We start from the raw sequence: 11031 nt of genomic DNA, 5'->3' as shown, positions 1-11031 counted from the left end.
TGCCTACGTTCTTGATTCCAACCTCTACTACCTCTACTACATTATGCTTTATGGAGGATCCCTTTGGTGTCTCCTTGGCCTCATCAACTCCCTCCTATTCACCCACCAACATCTTCAAAACCACCATTTTTTTCTGTGTCCTATCCTCAAGCTTATGCAATCTTTCCTTCCATATTTTCACCACCAAATGTGAGCAAATCCTTTGGAACAATAGACCCCACAGTCTCTGCTCCCCCACTTGATATTCATCAGTAACCACCTGAATGCCAAATCTGTAGCCTCTTTTCAGTCTTCCTCCTGGGCAGTGGCACCAGTCAACACTATTGACCTCTCAGTCCTAACTACTCCCTCACTACCCTTGACTTGCAAGCAACCCTAACCTTCCCCTGAATTCCTGAAAGTCCCATCTGCCTCTACCTTTGACCCTGGGTAGAATCTTCTAAGAGTGTGTTTCAACCTGTTTCATGATAAGGAGGCAGGGATTCCAAGGCCAGCCCCCTGAGATAGAGTTTGGCCTGGGAACAGCACAGTGGAAAGATCAAGTTTGAATCAAGATCTGCCAATAGCCCTACCCAGTTTTGCTCAGTGGTTAGAGCGTCAGCCTGCGGACCAATGAGTTGAGGGTTCAATTTCAGTCAAAGGCACATACCTTGGTTGTGGTTCATCCCTGTTCCTGACCGGGGTTGTGTGGGAGGCAACCAATGTGTCTCTTAGATCAATGTTTCTCTCTTGTTCTCCCCCGTCCCTCCCACTCTATCTGAAGATAAATAGAAAAATATCTTTGGGTGAGGATTTAAAAATAAAAAAGATCTTCCAATAATTCATTGTATGATAACCCTGTTCAAGTCATTTAACCTCTCTGAGCCTCAGTTTACTCATCTGTAAAACTGCTATAACAAACGCTTTTTCCTTTTCCTATGTCCAAATGAGCTAAAGGATGTGAAGGTATTTTGCAGAATATAGAGTTAAAAAAAACAAGGTGCGCCCTGGCCAGTTTTGCTCAATGGTTAGAGCATCGGCCTGCGGTCCAGAGAGACCCAGGTTCAGTTCCCGCTAAGGGCACGTACCTCGGTTGCAGTTTGTCCCCGGCCCTGGTTGGGTCGTGTGGATGGCAACCACTCGATGTGTCCCTTTCACGTGGATATTTTTTTCTCTCTCTCTCTCTCCCTCCACTCTATCTGAACAAAATATGGAAAATGTCCTCGGGTGAGGATAAGAAAAAAAACAAGGTGCAAATAACATTCTGTAAGCATGTCACAGATAACAACTAGGCTCGTTAGATCAAAGGCTTATGAGAAAAACACCTCATCTCTAAACATGCATCTTACTATCTCTAATAATTTGTTTTTTAGGATGAGAAAGGAATAAAGAATTTAGCTTCAGCGCTACAGAGCATTTTAAAGAAAGCAATGCCGGAAGGGAAAAATTGTGAATGGAAATGAGGCCAGTTTATGATCATCTCAGAGTGATCACAGTAATTACAGATTTGAATTTACCTACTTATCTATAGATCTTAATTTAAGAACATTTTGAAACCTTGTGACCCTGCTGGCTGCTCTCTCCTACCACCCTTCACCAAGGTAGTGTGAATAAATATATGGGCTCTGGCAGGCTGAGTAATCGTCTCCCAAGATGTCCACATCCCTAATCCCTGGGACTTGTAAATGCTACCTTAGATAGCAAAAGTGACTTTGTAGATGTTTACAGATTTGTAGATGTGTAGATTAGGGATCTTGGCTAACGATTAAGGATTTTGAGATGGGGAGATTAACCTGGATTATCAAGATGGGCCCTAAATGTAACTACAAGTGTCATTATAAGAGGGAGGCAAAGGGAGATTTGACTACAGTAGATGTAATGACAGAAGCAGGATATTGGAGTGATATAAGAAATGCATGTGGCTTCTAGAAGTTAGAAAAGGCAGAGAAATGGATTCTCCCTTGAAGGAATGCAGACCTGCTAACAACTTCATTTTAGGCTTCTGACCTCCAGAACTGTAAGAGAAAAAATTTGTATTGTTTTAAACCACTAAATTGGTGATGATTTGTTACAGCAGGGATAGGAAACTAATACAGGAGCTCTGGCTACAATGAAACTAGGCTACAAGCTAAGTGGCACCTGTCCCAAGTAACTCCATGATGGCAGGAAATAGCTCCAGTGGCCAAAGGAGTGGGCAGGGGCTCTGTCAACATGGTTAATTAAGGAATCTTCAGTCATTAAAAGCTTTGGGAGAGGCTTCAGCATCTGAACCTGACCAGCTGTTCCCTACTAATATTTCTACTGGCTAAGCAATTACCTGACCAATTGGAGAAGAACCGTTGCATTTCAAGTCTGCAGCAATTAGTTTCAAAGAAGTTGCATAAATAGTGCTCATAAAAATGAGGCCCTGAGACCTGGGGAGTAGCTCGGTTGGTTAGAGCATCATCCTAATACACCAAGGTTGCCAGTTCGATCCCCAGTCAGGGCACATATGAGAATCAACCAATGAATGCACAAATAAGTGGAACAACAAATTGATGTTTCTCTCTCTTCTTTCTCTCTTTCTCAAATCAATTTTTTTAAAAAAAGATGAGGCCCTGGCCAGTTTGGCTCAGTGGTTGGAGCGTTGGCCTGCGGTCTGGAGAGACCCGGATTCAGTTCCCGCTAAGGGCACGAACCTCGGTTGCCATTTGTCCCCTGCCCTGGTTGCTCGTGCGGGTGGCAGCCACTCAATGTGTCCCTTTCACGTCAATGTTTCTCTCTCTCTTCCTCTCTTTCCCTCCCACTCTACCTGAACAAAAAATGGAAAAATGTCCTCAGGTGAGTATAAAAAATATATATATTTCATATAAATATATATATATATATATATCCATGGGTGAGGATTAAAATTAAAAAATTTTATCAAATTCCTTCCATATACCCAGCATGCTTTTAGCTGCTGAGGGGGTAGGGAAAAGTAGATTAAATAATTCTGGACTTTCAAAGATTAGATTTGATTCATTCAGCAAATATATTAAACTTGAGGAAAAAGGGAGAGGCTCACCCAAGACAGCATGTGATCATGTGAACTTCAGAAAAGGAAAATTTTCTACAATAAGCATGGAAAGCTTTCTGGAGGATATGATATTTGAGCTGTCCCTCAAAGGAATATAGCTTATGTGATGATGGACAAGAGGAAAAGCATGCCCTATGAGCCGGGGAAAGGACCTTCTTGGCAAGAGTACACAGGAATGGGTGTTTTATACTTTGAGAACAGACAGGACTGAGTGGTCTAGAACGGAGATGTCATTCTGGGCAGACATAAGAAATACCAGTGGTCTTTGCCATTTAAATAGATCCTGTATGGAATATTTAAAAGTAAATTAAAAAAAAAAAAAAAAAAAAAACCCTAAACATACTAGAGAAGAAAGATAATTTTAAAAATCGGAGTACTGCCGCCCTGGCCGGTGCTCAGTGGTTAGAGCGTCAGCCTGCGGTCCAGAGAGACCGGGGTTCAGTTCCCGCTAAGGGCGCGTACCTCGTTTGCAGTTTGTCCCCGGCCCCGGTTGGTCGTGCGGGTGGCAGCCAATCATGTGTCCCTTTCACGTCGATATTTCTCTTTCTCTTCCTCTCTCTCCCTCCCACTCTATCTGAACAAAAAATGGAAAAAATAAAATTGGAGTACTGCCCGGCTGGTGTGGCTCAGTGGCTGAGCATCAATCTATGTACCAAGAGGTTGCCATTTCGATTACTGGTCAGGGCACATGCCCAGGTTGTGGGCCAAATCCCCAGTGGGAGGCATCATGTGGGAGGCAGCCAGCTGATGTTCTCTCTAATCAATGTGTCTATCTCTGTCTTCCTCTCTTTCCTCTCTCTCTAAAATCAATGAAGAAAAAAATAAAAATTGAAGTACTTTCTAAGCTTAACAACCTAAAAGATCAATAATTTTGACTACATAAGGTAATGAAAAATAATCCAATAAAGTCACAGAAAGAATGTGGGAAAATAGGTATTCTTGTATCCTGTTAGAGGGAATGTAAATTAGCATGACCATTTTGGAAGGTAATTTGTCAATATTTATCAAAATGTATATTGCATATACCTGGAAATCCCATTGCTAGGAATTTCTCCTGTGGATATATTCACATAAGTATGCAAGGATATGTATACAATATTATCCATTACAGTCGAAGGATAAAAGTGAAAAGCTAGAAGGAGCCTAAATGCCCATTAGTAGGAAACAAAAAAATACGTACAACCATTAATGGATTACTATACAATTGTTTAAAAGAACAATATAGACCTATATATGCTAATATAGAAAGGTATCCAAGATATTTTAAGAGCAAGAAGGAAGGTGCAGAACGGTGTGGATGGTATGATACCACTTCTGTGCCTTTTTTTTTTTTAATCTTGCCCTATGCTATTTTTTTTTTTTTTTTTTCATTTATCTTCAATTAGAGTAGGAAGGAGAGTGGGAGGGAGGGAGGGAAAGTAACATTGATGTGAGAGAGACATATCCACTGGTTGCCTCCTGCATGGCCCCGATCAGGAATCAAACCCATGACTCTTTGGTCCGAGGGCTGATGCTCTAACCACTGAGTCAAACTGGCCAGGGCTCACTCCTGTGCCTTTTTAAAAGAATATACACATAGGTAATAAAGTAAATCTGAAAGCAAAAAAATTAAAGAATAGTAGATAAGCATATTTATTAATATTGAAACATCAGCCAGAGGTTAAAATGTCTCATTACTGGGAGTGGGAAATGAAGCAAATAATTGCTTCTGTATTATTTGATTTTTTAAAACCATATGCATACAATGCTTTTTAAAAATAACATTTAAAGTAATTTTTAAAATAAAATTAAGCAGTGTCTTTAAAATAACTCTTATCCTCCATTACCCCACCTACCTGTCTAACCTTTACCTCATAGCATAGCCAAAATTATTGAAAGAGTTTTAAACACTTCTTGTGTCCATTCCTTACATTATATATCTTTCTCAATGCTTCAAACTCTGGTTTTGCTAGTAACCAATGACATGTGGCTTAAGTCAGTGGGTACATCTCAGTCCTGATCCAGCTGGACATCAGCAATATCAGGGAACTATTTGGTCTTTGTTTTTGAAATGTCTTGGATTTGTGTCAGCACTCCACCAGTTTTCTTCCTTCTTCTCTGGAGACTCCTGTCCAGTGTTGTTCCTTGGGGTTCTGTTCCAGTCCCTCTTCTCTCCTTGCATGATCTCCTCCACTCCATGGCTTCAGTTACCACCTATGTTCTGATGACATACACTCTATTATCTATCATCCACATCTCTCTCGTGAGCTTCAGAATTATTTATCCAACAGCATTATACATTGGTGCTTCCCAACCCTTTCCACTTCATAGCAGTTCAGCATAACTGAGCCTGCTGTCTGTCAGAGGGTGCTATGCAGCCTTCAGAGTTGAGAAGATCATTATGTAACACATCTGTAATCTCTTCCTGAGACACAACAGTTGGGAAGCTCTGACTTCTTGCATAGACATTTCCACTTGGATGTCCCCTAGGCATTTCTTTCTTTTTTTTTTTTTATCCTCACCCGAGGACATTTTTCGATATTTTGTTCAGATAGAGTGGGAGGGAGAGAGAGAGAGAGAAACATCGACATGAAAGGGACATAATCGAGTGGTTGCCACCCACACGACCCAATCAGGGCCGGGGACAAACTGCAACTGAGGTACATGCCCTTAGCGGGAACAGAACCCGGGTCTCTTCAGACCGCAGACTGATGCTCCCACCGCTGAGCCAAACTGGCCAGGGCTCCTCTAGGCATTTCAATGTCAGCATGTTCGAAAGTGAGCATATCATCTTCCAAACCTGCTCTTCCTCTGGTGTGTGTGTGTGTGTGTGTGTGTGTGTGTGTGTGTGTGTATTTAAGAGCTTAGCATTTACAATCAATGAACACACAAATAAGTGGAACAGCAGATTGATGTCTCTCCCTCTCTCTCTCTCTCCCCCCTCTCCCTTCCTCTCTCTCTCTCCCCCCTCTCCCTCCCTCTCCCCATTCCTCTCTCTCTCTCTCTCCAACCAATCAATTAAAAAAAAGTTTAGCATTTATTATAATCTTATTCCTTGATGAAACTTCTGGTGTTTTTTCTTTCAGTGAGTGGCACTACCATCTGCAAATGACCCAGTGTTGGTTTATCTCTGTTACCTTCCACTTCCAATTCCAAGACCTGCTGCCTCCACTACTGTTTATCTTAGCAATTTCTATTTATTATGCTTTGAAAGAGGAAGGGATGTCAATTCAACAATAAAAACTGTGAGCAAGCCCTGGCCAGTTTGGCTCAGCGGTTAGAGCGTTGGCCCATGGACCAGGGAGACCCGGGTTTGGTTCCTGCTAAGGGCATGTACCTTGGTTGCAGTTTGTCCCTGGCCCCGGTTGGGGTCATGTGGGTGGCAACCAGTCGATGTTTCTCACATCGATGTTTCTCGCATCGATGTTTCTCTCTCTCTCTTCCTCCCCCTCTCCCTCCTGCTCTATCTGAAGATAAATGCAAAAATGTCCTCAGGTGAGGATAAAAAAACTGTGAGCAGTATTCTGGAGGAGTCACAGAAAGTCATAGAAAAGTCAAAATGATGAGTTGCAAACGGTGTCAAAACTTAAACACTAAGGCTATTTTAACTAGGGATAGAATGAAGATATGTTTTAGCCAATTTTAATTTACAAAATAAAGTCCCTTTAACATTAGAAGGTGGTTCAAATAATCTAGAAATCATGCAAACTATGAGAATAATAAATGTCAAGTTTTTGAGAGAAAGATACCTTTAGGAATTTTTTATGTTTTATTCCAGCCTCCAGCCTCTCTCTAGGTTTCTCCTGTAATAGGAACTATGGGTCTTTTTTCCAGTTTCCAGATATGTTCCTTATTTCCACCTGAGACCTCATAATTGGCCTTTAAGTCCAAATATTTCTATCAGCATTCTGTTGAGAAGGACTTGGGTATTTTCTAAGATGAAGGCTTTCTCTACAGCTCTCCTATTTTCTTTCTGAGCTCTCACCAGAACTACCCTTAATGGTCTATTCCTGGCAATTTAGACTTTTTCTAGCATGAAATTCAAAAATTTTCCAGCTTCTATCCATTACCCAGTTCCAAAGCTATTCCCACATTTTCAGACATTTGTTAAAGCAGCACTCCACTTCTTGGTACCAGTTTCTGTCTTGGTCCATTCAGCCTGCTATAACAGAGTACCTGGATGGCTTATAAATATCTATCTCAGTTTCTGGAGGCTGAGAAGGCCAAGATCAAGACACCAGAATGGTTGAGTTCTAGTGAGAGCCCTCTTCCTGGTTCGCAGCCATCATGTTCTTGCTGTGTCCTCACATGGTGAAAGAGCTGCTTACTTCTTGACATCATGTCCTGTTTGTCACCACTACCACTTTCCTAGTCCAGAGCAGATTTTTCATTTTTTCCCTCAATTACCATAAAAATATCCCATCCTTCCTGACTTCAGTCTTACTCTCTCTGTTCTACATACTGCAACCACAGTGATTTTTTTTTTTTATCCTTACCCGAGGACATTTTTCCATTTTTTATTCAGATAGAGTGGGAGGGAGAGAGACGAAGAGACAGAGAGAGAAACATTGACATGAAAGGGACACATCAAGTGGCTGCCATCCGCATGACCAACCAGGGCTGGGGCAAACTGCAACCAAGGTACACGCCCTTAGCAGGAATCAAACCCAGGTCCCTCTGGACCGCAGGTTGACGCTCTAACCGCTGAGCCAAACTGGCCAGGGCCCACAGTGATTTTTCTTTTTTTTTTTTTTTTTTTTTTTTTTTTTTTTTTTTATCCTCACCCGAGGACATTTTTCCAATTTTTGTTCAGGTAGAGTGGGAGGGAGAGAGAGGAACAGAGAGAGAGAGAGAAACATCGACGTGAAAGGAACACATCGAGTGGCTGCCACCCACACAACCAACCAGGGCCGGGGACAAACTGCAACCGAGATACGTGCCCTTAGCGGGAACCGAACCCGGGTCTCTCAGGACCGCAGGCCGACGCTCTAACCGCTGAGCCAAACCGGCCAGGGCCCACAGTGATTTTTCTAAAATGGAATTCTGGTTATGCCACCCTCCTGCTAAAAACCATTCAAAGGCTCTTAGGATGAAGTATGATTTTCCACTGCTTACTTTTTCAGTCTCATTACTTATCATACCCACATGTTATCTAGTGCATAGTGCCTGACATAGTAAAAACTCAATAAGAATTTTTGATTGATGTAAATGAGGGAAAGGAGCTTCAAGGACCTGAGCAGATCCATCATATCTGTGCCAGGTAAGTTTCAAAGCACAAACTGGTGATGATGTCAGAACTCAAGGAACTTAATTGTCCCGTGCAGAATTAAATAGCAATAGCAAAGATCTATTTCTATTTCTATTCAGTAAACGACCAAACATTAACCTATACCAGTTCCTTTCTTCCTCTTATTAAGCAATAAAGACATCAAGAACACACTCAGTCATTCCAATCTGGAGAATAGACAGATTTTTTAAATGTTTTGAGAGGCCAGGTACCAATCTGACCATCTCAAGAATTCTAAATTGGGGTGAGTTTATCAACCAATGTAACAGTGTCCAAATGGCTACAATGCCAAGCTGAGGAAAGAAGATACTCTAACACTGAATTAATGATCACATAGTATTGAAGCAGAGGACCCCAAAGGACTGATATGAGTGGTGAAGGGGGTGGGTCTCTGAGATGCCTTCTACCAGTCAGTCATTAGCACTGAATACACAGTTAGATCACACCACCAAACTGGCTTGTTTCTAATAACTTGCAGCAACTAGAGACCTATGAAGCCTAGTTTGCTTCGTAACAGACAACTCAAATAAAGAACAATATATGAACAACAACAAAAAAAGAACAATATATGATCAGGGGAATATAATAGTGTGAAACCAACTTTGGAACTTCTGTATATTTTTAATAATTTAAGTGAATAATACCATTGAGAATGAAAGTGTTTTTTAAGCTTCATCAAATACAGAAAGCGATTATGAAGCAATGTCAGCTATCCTTCTTTCACCTGTCAGTGAAGATGAAGGTTTGTGAAGCATAGAGAATCTGCCCAAATCTGAGTGCCTAAACTTGCAAGTGTGCAAGAGTCTTTTAAGTAAGGCAGGTACTTGCTCTGACAAGAGCAGATGTTAAACAGTAAACATCTGAATGAAAAGTAAATCATTTATATAGTCTGTTTGCTTTCCAAAATTTAGTTATTTGGAAACATCCAAAAATAGTTAGAAATGCCTGGCAGACTCTTAAGGTTTATCCACCCCATGGCTTTGCAATGCAACAGATACAAGGAGTTTTATGGAACTTTTCAGCCTTTTGAGGAAAGAATCATGTTCTTATTGTAAACCAAGGACTTTCCCACAGATCCCTATTCAATAAATGTTGGATGATTGAATGAATAAGAATTAATGCTGCAGGATTCCAAAAGTACCACTATCAAGAAATAAAGTGAGAGCCCTGGCCAGTGTGGCTCAGTTGGTTGAATGTTGTCCTGTGCACTGAAAGATCTCGGGTTCAATTCCCAGTTAGGGCACATATGCAGGTTTGATCCCTGGTTGGGGTGCATATGGGAGGCAATGGATCGATGTTTCTCTTTCTCCCTCTCCCTTCCTCTTTCTCTCTAAAAAAAAATCAATAACATTTTTTAAAAAAAAAGAAAGAAAGAGAAAACATGTTTACAAAAATATTTCTAAAATAATGTTTATAGCAGCCCGGCCAATGTGGCTCAGTGGTTGAGTGCCAACCCATGCACCAAGAAGTCACTGGTTTGATTCCCGGTCAGGGCACATGTCCAGGTTGTGGGCCAAATTCCCAGTTGGGGGCATGCGGGAATTGGCCACTTGATATTCTCTCTCATTGATGTTTCTATCTCCCTCTCCCTTCCTCTCTCTAAAATCAATAAAGAAAAAAATTAAAATAGCCCTGGCCGGTTTGGCTTAGCGGTTGGAGCATCCGCTTGCGGTCCACAGAGACCCAGGTTCGGTTCCTGCTAAGGGCACGTACCTCGGTTGCAGTTTGTCCCCAGCCCCGGGTGGTTGTGCGGGTGGCAACCACTCGATGTGTCTCTCTCACGTCGATGTTTCTCTCTCTCTTTCTCTTCCCCTCTCTCCCTCCCACTCTATCTGAATAAAAAATGTCCTCAGGTGAGGATTAAATAAATAAATAAATTTTTAAATAAATAAAATAATGTTTATAGCAGTCTTATTCATAATAGCCCCAAACTGGAAATACCCAAATATCCATCAGCTGGAGAATAAACAAATTGTGATGTAATTCATACAGTAGACTATTACTCATCAATAAAAATAAATACACTACACATAACTGGATCTCAAAAACATTACTATGTTAAAGAATATAGCCCAGCCCTGCCAGTGTGGCTCAGTGGTTGAGCATTGACCCATGCACCAAGATGTCGTTGGTTCAATTCCCAGTCAGGGCATATGCCCAGGTTGTGGGCCAAATCCCCAGTGGGGAGCATGCAGTAAGCAGCCAATTGATATTCTCTCTCATTGATATTTCTATCTCCCTCTCCCTTCCTCTCTCAAATCAATAAAGGAAAAATATTTATATAGTTGCAAAAGAGTACATACTGTATGATTCCACCTATACAAAATCCAAGAACAGACAAAACTATAGTGATAGAATTCAGGAAGTTGCAGGGGGTGAGTGGTGGTAGATGCAGGGTAATCAACTGTAAAGGGATATTAGGGAACTTCTTGGAGTAATGGTTCAGTATCTTATTTGGGGAGTTACATAGGTATTTGCTGTTGAAATTCACCAAACAGAACACCTAAGAGCTGTATATTTAATTGTATGTTAAGGATAAATCAATTTTTAAAAATTTTAAGCAAAGATGAGAGAACTGGTAGTGGTAACCATCATATCTTTTAGACTCCAATAAACCGTCCTCAAGCATTTGAAAAAGTCAAGCTACCTCTCATGCTCAAGAACCCACAATGACTTATCACTTGCGCTGTCAAATCCATATTCTGGTTCTGATCTCCACAAAATCTCC

This window comes from Molossus molossus, unplaced genomic scaffold (assembly GCF_014108415.1).
Source record: "Molossus molossus isolate mMolMol1 unplaced genomic scaffold, mMolMol1.p scaffold_m16_p_10, whole genome shotgun sequence".
In the NCBI taxonomy this organism is placed as follows: domain Eukaryota; kingdom Metazoa; phylum Chordata; class Mammalia; order Chiroptera; family Molossidae; genus Molossus; species Molossus molossus.
This window is presented reverse-complemented; position numbering follows the sequence as displayed.